The sequence below is a fragment of the Somniosus microcephalus genome, unplaced genomic scaffold (genome assembly GCF_052327205.1).
Source record: "Somniosus microcephalus isolate GS21.2 unplaced genomic scaffold, FLI_Smic_1.0 unresolved_chr4, whole genome shotgun sequence".
Taxonomy (NCBI): domain Eukaryota; kingdom Metazoa; phylum Chordata; class Chondrichthyes; order Squaliformes; family Somniosidae; genus Somniosus; species Somniosus microcephalus.
Genome location: NW_028225182.1, coordinates 11,220,010 through 11,235,937, shown reverse-complemented (window position 1 = coordinate 11,235,937; position 15,928 = coordinate 11,220,010). Strand labels below are relative to the sequence as shown.

The 15,928-nt window shown below is 42.5% G+C and overlaps 5 non-coding genes across 5 annotated transcripts; 1 reads left to right on the top strand and 4 right to left on the bottom strand.

Annotated features, from left to right (window-relative positions):
• Nucleotides 1-980: 980 nt before the first annotated feature.
• Nucleotides 981-1,053, bottom strand: trnav-aac (transfer RNA valine (anticodon AAC)). Its single transcript has one exon. It is a non-coding gene; the product is annotated as a tRNA-Val (tRNA).
• A 1,977-nt stretch (nt 1,054-3,030) lies between these two features.
• trnav-aac (transfer RNA valine (anticodon AAC)) lies at nt 3,031-3,103 on the bottom strand. Its single transcript has one exon. It is a non-coding gene; the product is annotated as a tRNA-Val (tRNA).
• Nucleotides 3,104-5,080: 1,977 nt separating this feature from the next.
• Nucleotides 5,081-5,153, bottom strand: trnav-aac (transfer RNA valine (anticodon AAC)). Its single transcript has one exon. It is a non-coding gene; the product is annotated as a tRNA-Val (tRNA).
• Nucleotides 5,154-9,180: 4,027 nt separating this feature from the next.
• On the bottom strand, nt 9,181-9,253 carry trnav-aac (transfer RNA valine (anticodon AAC)). The gene has a single exon. It is a non-coding gene; the product is annotated as a tRNA-Val (tRNA).
• Nucleotides 9,254-12,934: 3,681 nt separating this feature from the next.
• trnak-uuu (transfer RNA lysine (anticodon UUU)) lies at nt 12,935-13,007 on the top strand. Its single transcript has one exon. It is a non-coding gene; the product is annotated as a tRNA-Lys (tRNA).
• The last annotated feature ends 2,921 nt before the right edge of the window (nt 13,008-15,928 follow it).

Genomic DNA, 15,928 nt, shown 5'->3' with positions numbered 1-15,928 from the left:
AGAATTGAATAAATAATTGTAAAGGAGAAATTTGCAGGTGTGCAGGTTAGGTTGATTGGCTATGATAAATTGACCCTTAGTGTTAGGGGGATTAAATACGTGGGGTTACGGGGATAGGATGGGATATGTGTTCCTGTAGGGGTTACGGGAATCGGGTGGGACATGTGTCGGTGCAGGCTCGATGGGCCGAAATGGCCTCTATCTGCATTGTGGGGTTTCTGTGTGATTCTGTGTGAAACATCAGGGGAGTGGGATTATTTGAAGAGCTCTTTCAAAGTGCCAGCGCAGACTCAATGGGCTGCATGGGCTCCTTCTGTGCCGTATCAATCTATGATTCTATGAATCTATGATTTAAAATTCAAATTGAATGTTTTGAAATATAAATATAAAACTTAAAATTTTAAACCTTGAAAAATTTACCTAAACGAATTTTAAGTGTATGTTGATAGATTTTAGTTAACCAACGGTATTAAGGGATCATTGAAGTCTGTGAGACACTTCATAATTGTTTCTATTATCATTAATCAACCCACAACATTTTGTTGCACACTGCAGGAATTGCTAACATGACAGTCAAACTTCAATAACTTTTTATAGAATCATAGAAAATTGCCTGAACCCCTGTGGTTAATTAAGGGAATTTTAATGGTTGAGTTCCGTATACACCTTGGAATTCTGGAAAACATGGTTTGCAGTTTGCAGAAACGGGGCTTAGATCTGCTGTTGTGAACCGAGGTAAAGCTGCAGGATCCTTGAATAATCTTTCACAATTCAACTGAAAGCAGCCGGAATGTGCAACTTTGAGAGGGGCTGTCTGCACGGTCAGGGCTGGAAACGGAATTGAGCGAGCGAAACCGTAGTGTTCTGTGTGTGTGCACAACTGTACAGAATAACACAAATGCAACAGGACTTTGTTACATTGCATAACAAAGGCGAATTGATCCTTTTTTCTACGATTTAAATGAACATGATTTACAAAATGTTTCCGCCCGGTTTCGAACCGGGGACCTTTCGCGTGTTAGGCGAACATGATAACCACTACACTACGAAAACGCTATATCAAGCTGTCGCCTTTTGCTATAAATCTATGAATCTATGAAAAAAGTTTTTAAAGTTTGACTGCCACCCAGCAAACATGTTACAATTTCCTTCAGTGTGCAACACACATTTTTGTTGGTTTTAATACAATTATTAAGATTCTCACAGACTTCAATTGTCTTTGTCAGAACTCAAATCCCTGACTGGGAATCAAACCTGATTGTTTTCAATGATGATAGGATTGTCCTATGAGGAGAGATTGAGTAGATTGGGCCTATAAACTCTGGAGTTTAGAAGAACGAGAGGAGTTCTCATTGAAAGGTACAATTTTCATGGAGGGCTTGAAAGGGTAGAAGCTGAGAGGTTGTTTCCCCTTGCTGGAGAGTCTAGAACTAGGAGGCAGAGTCTCAGGATAAGGGGCCGGCCATTTGAGAGTCAGATGAGGAGACATTTCTTCACTCAGAGGCTTGTGAATCTTTGCAATTCTCAACCTCAGAGGGCAGTGGATGCTCAGTCATTGAGTATATTCAAGGATTTGGGAGTCCTTTTACACAGAATACAGAAATTAACGTTTGTGAGCTCATCCTTTATATTGAGCGGTTTCTCGTCCTTTAATCGGTGTCAGCTTTCGCTCAGCGGTTACTTCGCAGCACCAACTTCTTTGTAAGTTCGAACTCTGTCTCACCGCGGGCGCAGTCTGGGCTTTTTTCAATCCCCTTCAACACCGAAACACATTATAGCAGTGATTTTAATTTAGTAGTGTGATATTTTTCGAGGCACCATTAAATGATTCAATAATTTATTCCTATCAGTGTTGCAGGCTGGGTTCGATTCACGGTTACGGAAGAAATTTTGATATCACCGTTTCTTATTCATGAATGCGATGTAATTTTATTAAATTAATTACATGCATCTAATGTGAATAAATAAGAACTGCTTTAATCTCCATTAATTAACCGGTAACTTTATTTTGCAGAATGAAAGACATGGTAATATGATTATTGAGGGACAGTCGAAACTTCATTCATTTATTTTGCTCTTTGCATCTCCTGAACTGATAACTCATATCTCATTTTACACATTGCATTTTAGGAGAATGGTTTAAAATGTTCATTGCTTGAGAGAGCAGCGATCTGGGGCAACATTTGTAAAATTAAACGGGACCGGCTACTTCACAGAAAAAACCTATTCTCTCACATGATGTTTTCAGACCACACACTGACCGATCTTTGCTCGGCCCCAAGTGGATGATCTGATACTTGCCCACGTTGAACTCCATTAATCACTGGTCAGGGGAGATTTAATAGAGGTGATCAAAATTATGGGGGAAACAGTGTCCACTGGCAGGAGTGTCAGCAGGGCTATGGGGGAAGAGCAGCGGAGTGGGACTGATTGGATAGCTCTTTCAAAGATGCATCATGAATTGCTCATTTTAACCTGCGATTGATAGCTTTTAGTCAACCAACGGTATTAAGGAATCATTGAAGTCTGTGAGACACTTCATAATTGTTTCTATTATCATTATTCAACCCACAACATTTTGTTGCACACTGCAGGAATTGCTAACATGTATACCGGATGACAGTCAAACTTTAATAACTTGTTATAGAATCATAGAAAATTACCTGAACCCCTGAGGTTAATGAAGGGAATTTTAATGGTTGAGTTCCGTATACACCTTGGAATTCTGGAAAACATGGTTTGTAGTTTGCAGAAACGGGGCTTAGATCTGCTGTTGTGAACCGAGGTAAAGCTGCAGGATCCTTGAATAATCTTTCACAATTCAACTGAAAGCAGCCGGAATGTGCAACTTTGAGAGGGGCTGTCTGCACGGTCAGGGCTGGAAACGGAAGTGAGCGAGCGAAACCGTAGTGTTCTGTGTGTGTGCACAACTGTACAGAATAACACAAATGTAACAGGACTTTGTTACATTGCATAACAAATGCGAATTGATCCATTTTTCTACGATTTAAATGAACATGATTTACAAGATGTTTCCGCCCGGTTGCGAACCGGGGACCTTTCGCGTGTTAGGCGAACATGATAACCACTACACTACGAAAACGCTGGATCAAACAGTCGCCTTTTGCTAGACATCTATGAATCTATGAAGAAAGTTTTTAAAGTTTGACTGCCACCCAGCAAACATGTTACAATTTCCTTCAGTGTGCAACACACATTTTTGTTGGTTTTAATACAATTATTAAGATTCTCACAGACTTCAATGGTCTTTGTCAGAACTGAAATCCCTGACTGGGAATCAGACCTGATTGTTTTCAATGATGATAGGATTGTCCTATGAGGAGAGATTGAGCAGATTGGGCCTATAATCTCTGGAGTTCAGAAGAACGAGAGGTGTTCTCATTGAAAGGTACAATTTTCTTGGAGGGCTTGAAAGGGTAGAAGCTGAGAGGTTGTTTCCCCTGGCTGGAGAGTCTAGAACTGGGGGGCAGAGTCTGAGGATTAGGGGCCGGCTATTTGAGACTCAGATGAGGAGACATTTCTTCACTCAGAGGCTTGTGATCTTTGCAATTCTCAACCTCACAGGGCAGTGGATGCTCAGTCATTGAGTATATTCAAGGATTTGAGAGTCCTTTTACACAGAATACAGAAAGTTAACGTTTGTGAGCTCTTCCTTTATATTGAGCGGTGTCTCCTTCTTTAATCGGTGTCAGCTTTCGCTTGGCGGTTTCTTCGCAGCACCAACTTATTTGTAAGTTCGAATTCTGTCTCACCGCGGGCGCAGTCTGGGCTTTTTTCAATCCCCTTCAACACCGAAACACATTATAGCAGTGATTTTAATTTAGGAGTGTGATATTTTTCGAGGCACCATTAAATGATTCAATAATTTATTCCTATCAGTGTTGCAGGCTGGGTTCGATTCACGGTTAGGGAAGAAATTTTGATATCACCGTTTCTTATTCATGAATGCGATGTAATTTTATAAAATTAATTACATGCATCTAATGTGAATAAATAAGAACTGCTTTAATCACCATTAATTAACCGGTAACTTTATATTGCGGAATGAAAGAGATAATAATATGGTTACTGAGGGACAGTCGAAACTTCATACATTTATTTTGCTCTTTGCATCTCCTGAACTGTTAACCCATATCTCATTTAACACATTGCATTTCAGGAGAATGGTTTAAAATGTTCATTGCTTGAGAGAGCAGCGATCTGGGGCAACATTTGTAAAATTTAACGGGACCGGCTATTTCACAGAAAAAACCGATTCTCTCACATGATGTTTCCAGACCACATACTGACTGATCTTTGCTAGGCCCCAAGTGGATGATCTGACACTTGCCCGCGTTGAGCTCCATTAATCACTGGTCAGGGGAGAATTAATAGAGGTGATCAAAATTAAGGGGGAAACCGTTTCCACTGGCAGGAATGTCAGCAGGGCTATGGGGGAAGAGCAGCGGAGTGGGACTGATTGGATAGCTCTTTCAAAGATGCAATATGAATTCCTCATTTTAACCTGCAATTGATAGACTTTAGTTAACCAACGGTATTAAGGGATCATTGAAGTCTGTGAGACACTTCATAATTGTTTCTATTATCATTAATCAACCCACAACATTTTGTTGCACACTGCAGGAATTGCTAACATGTATACCGGATGACAGTCAAACTTCAATAACTTTTTATAGAATCATAGAAAATTGCCTGAACCCCTGTGGTTATTGAAGGCAATTTTAATGGTTGAGTTCCGTATACACCTTGGAATTCTGGAAAACATGGTTTGTAGTTTGCAGAAACGGGGCTTGGATCTGCTGTTGTGAACCGAGGTAAAGCTGCAGGATCCTTGAATAATCTTTCACAATTCAACTGAAAGCAGCCGGAATGTGCAACTTTGAGAGGGGCTGTCTGCACTGTCAGGGCTGGAAACGGAAGTGAGCGAGCGAAACCGTAGTGTTCTGTGTGTGTGCACAACTGTACAGAATAACACAAATGTAACAGGACTTTGTTACATTGCATAACAAATGCGAATTGATCCATTTTTCTACGATTTAAATGTACATGATTTACAAAATGTTTCCGCCCGGTTTCGAACCGGGGACCTTTCGCGTGTTAGGCGAACGTGATAACCACTACAGTACGAAAACGCTGGATCAAGCAGTCGCCTTTTGCTAGACATCTATGAATCTATGAAGAAAGTTTTTAAAGTTTGACTGCCACCCAGCAAACATGTTACAATTTCCTTCAGTGTGCAACACACATTTTTGTTGGTTTTAATACAATTATTAAGATTCTCACAGACTTCAATGGTCTTTGTCAGAACTGAAATCCCTGACTGGGAATCAAACCTGATTGTTTTCAATGATGATAGGATTGTCCTATGAGGAGAGATTGAGTAGATTTGGCCTATAATCTCTGGAGTTCAGAAGAACGAGAGGAGTTCTCATTGAAAGGTTCAATTTTCATGGAGGGCTTGAAAGGGGAGAAGCTGAGAGGTTGTTTCCCCTGGCTGGAGAGTCTAGAACTAGGGGGCAGAGTCTCAGGATAAGGGGCCGGCCATTTGAGAGTCAGATGAGGAGACATTTCTTCACTCAGAGGCTTGTGAATCTTTGCAATTCTCAACCTCAGAGGGCAGTGGATGCTCAGTCATTGAGTATATTCAAGGATTTGGGAGTCCTTTTACACAGAATACAGAAATTAACGTTTGTGAGCTCATCCTTGATATTGAGCGGTTTCTAATCCTTTAATCGGTGTCAGCTTTCGCTCAGCGGTTACTTCGCAGCACTAACTTCTTTGTAAGTTCGAACTCTGTCTCACCGCGGGCGCAGTCTGGGCTTTTTTCAATCCCCTTCAACACCGAAACACATTAAGGCAGTGATTTTAATTTAGCAGCGTGACATTTTTCGAGGCACCATTAAATTATTCAATAACGTATTCCTATCAGTATCGCGAGCTGTGTTCGATTCACGGTTAGAGAAGAAATTTTGATATCACCGTTTCTTATTCATGAATGCGATGTAATTTTATTAAATTAATTATATGCATCTAATGTGAATAAATAAGAACTGCTATAATCACCATTAATTAACCGGTAACTTTATTTTGCAGAATGAAAGACATGATAATATGGTTACTGAGGGACAGTCGAAACTTCATTCATTTATTTTGCTCTTTGCATCTCCTGAACTGTTAACCCATATCTCATTTAACACATTGCATTTCAGGAGAATGGTTTAAAATCTTCATTGCTTGAGAGAGCAGCGATCTGGGGCAACATTTGCAAAATTTAACGGGACCGGCTATTTCACAGAAAATAACGATTCTCTCACATGATGTTTTCAGACCACACACTGACTGATCTTTGCTAGGCCCCAAGTGGATGATCTGACACTTGCCCGCGTTGAGCTCCATTAATCACTGGTCAGGGGAGATTTAATAGAGGTGATCAAAATTAAGGGGGAAACCGTTTCCACTGGCAGGAGTGTCAGCAGGGCTATGGGGGAAGAGCAGCGGAGTGGGACTGATTGGATAGCTCTTTCAAAGATGCAATATGAATTCCTCATTTTAACCTGCAATTGATAGATTTTAGTTAACCAACGGTATTAAGGGACCATTGAAGTCTGTGAGAAACTTCATAATTGTTTCTATTATCATTAATCAACCCACAACATTTTGTTGCACACTGCAGGAATTGCTAACATGTATACCGGATGACAGTCAAACTTCAATAACTTTTTATAGAATCATAGAAAATTGCCTGAACCCCTGTGGTTAATGAAGGGAATTTTAATGGTTGAGTTCCGTATACACCTTGGAATTCTGGAAAACATGGTTTGTAGTTTGCAGAAACGGGGCTTCGATCTGCTGTTGTGAACCGAGGTAAAGCTGCAGGATCCTTGAATAATCTTTCACAATTCAACTGAAAGCAGCCGGAATGTGCAACTTTGAGAGGGGCTGTCTGCACGGTCAGGGCTGGAAACGGAAGTGAGCGAGCGACACCGTAGTGTTCTGTGTGTGTGCATAGCTGTACAGAATAACACAAATGTAACAGGACTTTGTTACATTGCATAACAAATGCGAATTGATCCATTTTTCTACGATTTAAATGAACATGATTTACAAGATGTTTCCACCCGGTTGCGAACCGGGGACCTTTCGCGTGTTAGACGAACATGATAACCACTACACTACGAAAACGCTGGATCAAACAGTCGCCTTTTGCTAGACATCTATGAATCTATGAAGAAAGTTTTTAAAGTTTGACTGCCACCCAGCAAACATGTTACAATTTCCTTCAGTGTGCAACACACATTTTTGTTGGTTTTAATACAATTATTAGGATTCTCACAGACTTCAATGGTCTTTGTCAGAACTGAAATCCCTGACTGGGAATCAGACCTGATTGTTTTCAATGATGATAGGATTGTCCTATGAGGAGAGATTGAGCAGATTGGGCCTATAATCTCTGGAGTTCAGAAGAACGAGAGGTGTTCTCATTGAAAGGTACAATTTTCTTGGAGGGCTTGAAAGGGTAGAAGCTGAGAGGTTGTTTCCCCTGGCTGGAGAGTCTAGAACTGGGGGGCAGAGTCTGAGGATTAGGGGCCGGCTATTTGAGACTCAGATGAGGAGACATTTCTTCACTCAGAGGCTTGTGATCTTTGCAATTCTCAACCTCACAGGGCAGTGGATGCTCAGTCATTGAGTAGATTCAAGGATTTGAGAGTCCTTTTACACAGAATACAGAAAGTTAACGTTTGTGAGCTCTTCCTTTATATTGAGCGGTGTCTCCTTCTTTAATCGGTGTCAGCTTTCGCTTGGCGGTTTCTTCGCAGCACCAACTTCTTTGTAAGTTCGAATTCTGTCTCACCGCGGGCGCAGTCTGGGCTTTTTTCAATCCCCTTCAACACCGAAACACATTATAGCAGTGATTTTAATTTAGTAGTGTGATATTTTTCGAGGCACCATTAAATAATTCAATAATTTATTCCTATCAGTGTTGCAGGCTGGGTTCGATTCACGGTTAGGGAAGAAATTTTGATATCACCGTTTCTTATTCATGAATGCGATGTAATTTTATAAAATTAATTACATGCATCTAATGTGAATTAATAAGAACTGCTTTAATCACCATTAATTAACCGGTAACTTTATTTTGCGGAAAGAAAGACATGATAATATGGTTACTGAGGGACAGTCGAAACTTCATACATTTATTTTGCTCTTTGCATCTCCTGAACTGTTAACCCATATCTCATTTAACACATTGCATTTCAGGAGAATGGTTTAAAATGTTCATTGCTTGAGAGAGCAGCGATCTGGGGCAACATTTGTAAAATTTAACGGGACCGGCTATTTCACAGAAAAAACCGATTCTCTCACATGATGTTTCCAGACCACACACTGACTGATCTTTGCTAGGCCCCAAGTGGATGATCTGACACTTGCCCGCGTTGAGCTCCATTAATCACTGGTCAGGGGAGAATTAATAGAGGTGATCAAAATTAAGGGGGAAACCGTTTCCACTGGCAGGAATGTCAGCAGGGCTATGGGGGAAGAGCAGCGGAGTGGGACTGATTGGATAGCTCTTTCAAAGATGCAATATGAATTCCTCATTTTAACCTGCAATTGATAGACTTTAGTTAACCAACGGTATTAAGGGATCATTGAAGTCTGTGAGACACTTCATAATTGTTTCTATTATCATTAATCAACCCACAACATTTTGTTGCACACTGCAGGAATTGCTAACATGTATACCGGATGACAGTCAAACTTTAATAACTTGTTATAGAATCATAGAAAATTACCTGAACCCCTGAGGTTAATGAAGGGAATTTTAATGGTTGAGTTCCGTACACACCTTGGAATCCTGGAAAACATGGTTTGTTGTTTGCAGCAACGCGGCTTCGGTCTGCTGTTGTGAACCGAAGTAAAGCTGCAGGATCCTTGAATAATCTTTCACAATTCAACTGAAAGCAGCCGGAATGTGTAACTTTGAGAGGGGCTGTCTGCACGGTCAGGGCTGGAAACGGAAGTGAGCGAGCGAAACCGTAGTGACTTGTGTGTGTGCACAACTGTACAGAATAACACAAATGTAACAGGACTTTGTTACATTGCATAACAAATGCGAATTGATCCATTTTTCTACGATTTAAATGAACATGATTTACAAAATATTTCCGCCCGGTTTCGAATCGGGGACCTTTCGCGTGTTAGGCGAACGTGATAACCACTACACTACGAAAACGCTGGATCAAACAGTTGCCTTTTGCTATACATCTATGAATCTATGAAGAAAGTTTTTAAAGTTTGACTGCCACCCAGCAAACATGTTACAATTTCCTTCAGTGTGCAACACACATTTTTGTTGGTTTTAATACAATTATTAAGATTCTCACAGACTTCAATGGTCTTTGTCAGAACTGAAATCCCTGACTGGGAAGCAAATCTGATTGTTTTCAATGATGATAGGATTGTCCTATGAGGAGAGATTGAGTAGATTTGGCCTATAATCTCTGGAGTTCAGAAGAACGAGAGGAGTTCTCATTGAAAGGTTCAATTTTCATGGAGGGCTTGAAAGGGTAGAAGCTGAGAGGTTGTTTCCCCTGGCTGGAGAGTCTAGAACTAGGGGGCAGAGTCTCAGGATAAGGGGCCGGCCATTTGAGAGTCAGATGAGGAGACATTTCTTCACTCAGAGGCTTGTGAATCTTTGCAATTCTCAACCTCAGAGGGCAGTGGATGCTCAGTCATTGAGTATATTCAAGGATTTGGGAGTCCTTTTACACAGAATACAGAAATTAACGTTTGTGAGCTCATCCTTTATATTGAGCGGTTTCTCGTCCTCTAATCGGTGTCAGCTTTCGCTCAGCGGTTACTTCGCAGCACTAACTTCTTTGTAAGTTCGAACTCTGTCTCACCGCGGGCGCAGTCTGGGCTTTTTTCAATCCCCTTCAACACCGAAACACATTAAAGCAGTGATTTTAATTTAGCAGCGTGACATTTTTCGAGGCACCATTAAATAATTCAATAATTTATTCCTATCAGTTTTGCAGGCTGGGTTCGATTCACGGTTAGGGAAGAAATTTTGAGACCACCGTTTGTTATTCATGAATGCGATGTAATTTTATTAAATTAATTACATGCATCTAATGTGAATAAATAAGAACTGCTTTAATCACCATTAATTAACCGGTAACTTTATTTTGCAGAATGAAAGCCATAATAATATGGTTACTGAGGGACAGTCGAAACCTCATTCATTTATTTTGCTCTTTGCATCTCCTGAACTGTTAACCCATATCTCATTTAATACATTGCATTTTAGGAGAATGGTTTAAAATGTTCATTGCTTGAGAGATCAGCGACCTGGGGCAACGTTTGTAAAATTTAACGAGACCGGATACTTCACAGAAAAAAACTATTCTCTCACATGATGTTTTCAGACCACACACTGACTGATCTTTGCTCGGCCCCAATTGGATGATCTGATACTTGCCCGCGTTGAGCTCCATTAATCACTGGTCAGGGGAGATTTAATAGAGGTGATCAAAATTATGGGGGAAACAGTTTCCGCTGGCAGGAGTGTCAGCAGGGCTATGGGGGAAGAGCAGCGGAGTGGGACTGATTGGATAGCTCTTTCAAAGATGCATCATGAATTGCTTATTTTAACCTGCGATTGATAGCTTTTAGTCAACCAACGGTATTAAGGAATCATTGAAGTCTGTGAGACACTTCATATTTGTTTCTATTATCATTACTCAACCCACAACCACGGGCATTTTCACTTCTGTGTCGGGCTCAGCACCATACCTGAAGATTGAACTTGATTTGGCTCGTGATCAGTGCGGCTCAGTGAGACTTCGGCCCGTCTCTCCCTTCACAACCCATCAGTGTGGAGAAAAGAACAGGGAATTTTACACATGTGTTGTGCTCTGTAACTTTATTTGAACATGTCATTGCATTTCACGCTGTGTCCAACACAGTGAGGTCCCCCGTGCTGTGTCAGCATTCTATCTTTATCAACACTGCAGCTTTACATTAACACAACCTGAGCTCCGAGATCTGGTCGGGTCACATTGCCCGAAGTGAGGAATGAGCGAGAGGGGCAATTCCACCCGGGGATAGAAAAACCTCCAAAAGAACAACAGTATACTGCTTTTGATGTGAAGCCGAAATAGCTCAGTTGGGAGAGCGTTAGACTGAAGATCTAAAGGTCCCGGGTTTCGGTAGGTTTTAGTTACTTTCTGTCTCCTTCACTACAAGAGGAGTGAATGAGGAGAAATTTTACGCTCCTGATGCCGCGCTTCCCAAACGAATGGGAGTGAAACCACATCGGACATGCTGGATCCGGCTCCAACCGTCCGCTGCAGGTGCGAATCCAGTCGGGGTCCCGCCGTCTGCTCTTATACCGGAGCAGTGTTTGTGGGAGGGGCTGTGGTGCAATAATAAATTTTAGAATGAGGTTTGTTAGACCATAGAGCTGTCTTTCCGTTAGTTTCGATTTACACTCTGCCCAGTTGTATATACGAACAGTTAACAATGTTTAACCGATGTGGTGTGTTCAATGATTGTGCAGTAACTCGGTCACCCAGTGTGAGGCTGAAAGACAATCTCGCAGCCTGGGTTCGAACCTGGTCAACAAGAGCATTGTGGCCGGTTAGCCCAGTTGGTGAAAGCCAGGTGTTAATAACAACAAGGTCGCGAGTTTGATCCCCGTACTGGCCATCAGGATGTTTTCATAATTTTACACTTTTCCTGCACATTTCAAATACAAACTTTATAAGGAAGCCAATGCACACAGACTCACGGGGGATTTATTTGGATTAACATCCATTGCACCTTTGCCACCGGGGCTGAGAGACACATCTTTCTGTTTATTTGTCTTTCTGGGTTTGCTGTTGAACGTTGAACAGGCGGCCTGTTCCCGATAAGTGTAACAGGCAGGTAATAGACAGACAGAGCAGCTCTGACCCCGCGAGATGGGCAAAAGGCTTCAGTTCAGGACAAATGCATCAATGAAATGTTCGCCGGCACCGAGAGAGACAACATCCAGAGAAAACCACTGAAGGAAATCGATTTCAAGTGGATGCCTACCCGCACTTGGTGCCGTGCTTTCGCGAACACGTCTTTTGTGTTCTCATGTTAAAAATATCATTTTGTCCGAACAGTTTGCCTGGCGCGAAAGGATCTGAATTGCAAAGGAGCAAGCAGGAAACACTGCATTGCTGTGCTTGCTGGCAGGAGACTTGCTGCAGCTTTTCTGGTAGTCTGGTGGTTAGGATTCCAGGCACTTTTACCGCCGCGGCCCGGGTTCGATTCCCGGTGAGGAAACAGTGCGTTTTGGGGCTGTTTGAATTGCCACCATACAACGCTGAAATAGCTCAGTTGGGAGATCGATTAGATTTGAACACGCAGATTTTCTGATCTGGAGTCAGTATGCGCTACCGTTGCACCATGAGGTCCACAACATAACCACGGATGTTCGTAGTTTGTATATATACTCGTTCCACAAACACTGTTTCATTCCTCCTGCCTTCTCCTGATTCCTCAGTGTCATGCACAGAAGCGCCTGATGCCCTCATTTGTTTAAAGTAACAAGCAGACACAAACACAGGTAATTCGTTCAAAATCTACCCGCAGGTGGCCACAGACACAATAAACAGAGCCAGAGAGACAGACAGAATCGGGAATCTCTGGGAAATAGACAAGCGATATTGACAAGGACTAAAGCGATTTGTGATCAGAAATTTGCCTGAACCCCTGTGGTTAATGAAAGGGATTTTGCTGCTTGAGTTCCTTATACGCCTTGGGCTTCTGGAGAACTTGTTTCGTAGTTTGCAGAAACGCGGCTCAGACATGCTGTTGTGACCGGGCCGGAGCCACAAGGTTCCTGACTGCAATCAGCGACAAGGCACTGTTACTGCAACAGGCCTGGCTAGCTTAGTCGGTAGAACATGAGACTTTTAATCTCAGGGTCGTGGGTTCGAGCCCCACGTTGGGCGGTAGTTATTTTGTTAAACTTTTATGTTGCTTTCAAAGCGTCATTAATTAAGCGATATCCTTGTTTTGCACAATGAAAGAAATGCGAACTGAGAAAATACTGCAGATGCTGGAAATATGAATTGAAACAGAAAATGCTGGAGATACTCAGCAGGTCAGGCAGCATCTGCGAAGAGAGAAACAGAGGTAACGTTTCAGGTCGATAACCTTTCGTCAGAACTATAAAAAAAAAGGTAATGGAACAGATTTTTAAGCAGTGCAGGGGATTCAATGAGATCATGGCTGATCTCCTGCCTCAATTCCACTCACTGGCCCTATCGCCATATCCCTTGATGCCCTTACCAGTCAGAAATCTACCCACTTCTGTTTTGAATATACCCAATAACTGAGCCTCCACAGCACTCTGGGGAAGAGAATTCCAAAGATTCACCACTTTCTGTGTGAAGAAATGTCTTCTCTCAGTCCTGAATGGCCTAACCTTTATCTTGAGGCTATGTCCGCTGGTTCTCGACTCCCCAGCCAAGGGAATCATTCTCCCAGCATCCAACCGATCAAACCGTGTAATAATTTTGCATGCTTCATGAGATCCCCTCTCATTCTTCCGAATTCTAGAGATTACAGGCCTAGTTTACTCAATCTCTTAACACAACCGCTTCCCCGAGGCGTGGCTAGTTCTGGAGCACACGCTTTTAGTGCTGCAGACGGAGTGTTGTCGGAGCTCATTGCATTTGCTGTAACTAATCAGCTCAGCTGTTTCTTAATATCGCTTGGAATTAATCGAATTGAATGAAGTCTGGCTTCTCTCAGGATGGTTACAGACACTTCAGCTTTGTCTTTTGTATTCATCCATCTTTTCTGTTTATTTACTCTATCTAATCGTTTATCTTGATTTTAAAACCCTCTGTCAAATTTCCTCTTAGCCGTCTATGCTCTAAGGAGAACAGCTCCAACTTCTCTGGTCTATCCACGTAACGGCAATCGTTCATCACTGGAACCAATGAAGTAAAAATGCATCAATGATTTGTTCGCCCCGCACCGAGAGAGACAACATCCAGAGAAAAACACAGGAGGAAATCGATTTCAAGTGGATGCCTACCCGCACTTGGTGCCGAGCTTTCGCGAACACGTCTGTTGTGTTCTCATGTAAAAAATATAATTTTGTCCGAACAGTTTGCCTGGCGCGAAAGGATCTGAATTGCAAAGGAGCAGGCATGAAAAGCTGCGTTGATGTGCTTGCTGCCAGAAGACTAGCAGCAGCTTCCCTGGTGGTCTAGTGGTTAGGATTCGGCGCTTTCACCGCCGCGGCCTGGGTTCGATTCCTGGTCAGGGAACAGTGCGTTTTGGGGCTGTTTGAATTGCCACCATGCAACGCACCCTTACGGAGCAATGCTCCGCCCCTGATTCAACTTTCCACACCGCTGCTCAACATCACTCTTCATACAATGATATAAAATATACATCCTTGATTTCTGTAAAATGCGTGCTGTTTCAAAGTCAGCAGGAATTTATTTCTGTCAAATTTAGACTGGCTGACTTTAAATGGTGCCAACATTTAACTGCCGCTCACAGTGTCAGGGCAGTCACGGTTTTCATTAGTCTTCTGTGTATCTTCTTGCCCACTGCACCTCCCAACAAACTTAGCTTATCACAGGCACGGCTATCGATTAATTCATTGCCAGTGTGAAAAATGCAAATTTTGCAACATACAAACGTGTGCAAGCCTGTAATCAGAGAGTCCGTGGCCCGTGATAACTTGAGCATTAAGATGTTCATTAGCCCTTCCTGTATTGCTCAGTAGCCCACTGCGTGAGGAACTAAGAGCCACGGGCATTTTCACTTCTGTGTCGGGCTCAGCACCATACCTGAAGATTGAACTTGATTTGGCTCGTGATCAGTGCGGCTCAGTGAGACTTCGGCCCGTCTCTCCCTTCACAACCCATCAGTGTGGAGAAAAGAACAGGGAATTTTACACATGTGTTGTGCTCTGTAACTTTATTTGAACATGTCATTGCATTTCACGCTGTGTCCAACACAGTGAGGTCCCCCGTGCTGTGTCAGCATTGTATCTTTATCAACACTGCAGCTTTACATTAACACAACCTGAGCTCCGAGATCTGGTCGGGTCACATTGCCCGAAGTGAGGAATGAGCGAGAGGGGCAATTCCACCCGGGGATAGAAAAACCTCCAAAAGAACAACAGTATACTGCTTTTGATGTGAAGCCGAAATAGCTCAGTTGGGAGAGCGTTGGACTGAAATCTAAAGGTCCAGGGTTTCGGTAGGTTTTAGTTACTTTCTGTCTCCTTCACTACAAGAGGAGTGAATGAGGAGAAATTTTACGCTCCTGATGCCGCGTTTCCCAAACGAATGGGAGTGAAACCACATCGGACATGCTGCATCTGGCTCCAACCGTCCGCTGCAGGTGCGAATCCAGTCGGGGTCCCGCCGTCTGCTCTTATACCGGAACATTGTTTGTGGGAGGTGCTGTGGTGCGATAATAAATTTTAGAATGAGGTTTGTTAGACCATAGAGCTGTCTTTCTGTTAGTTTCGATTTACACTCTGCCCAGTTGTATATACGAACAGTTAACAATGTTTAACCGATGTGGTGTGTTCAATGATTGTGCAGTAACTCGGTCACCCAGTGTGAGGCTGAAAGACAATCTCGCAGCCTGGGTTCGAGCCTGGCCAACAAGAGCATTGTGGCCGGTTAATCCAGTTGGTGAAAGCCTGATGTTAATAACGACAAGGTCGCGAGTTTGATTCCCGTACTGGCCATCAGGATGTTTTCATAATTTTACACTTTTCCCGCACATTTCAAATACAAACTTTATAAGGAAGCCAATGCACACAGACTCACGGGGGATTTATTTGGATTAACATCCATTGCACCTTTGCCACCGGGGCTGAGAGACACATCTTTCT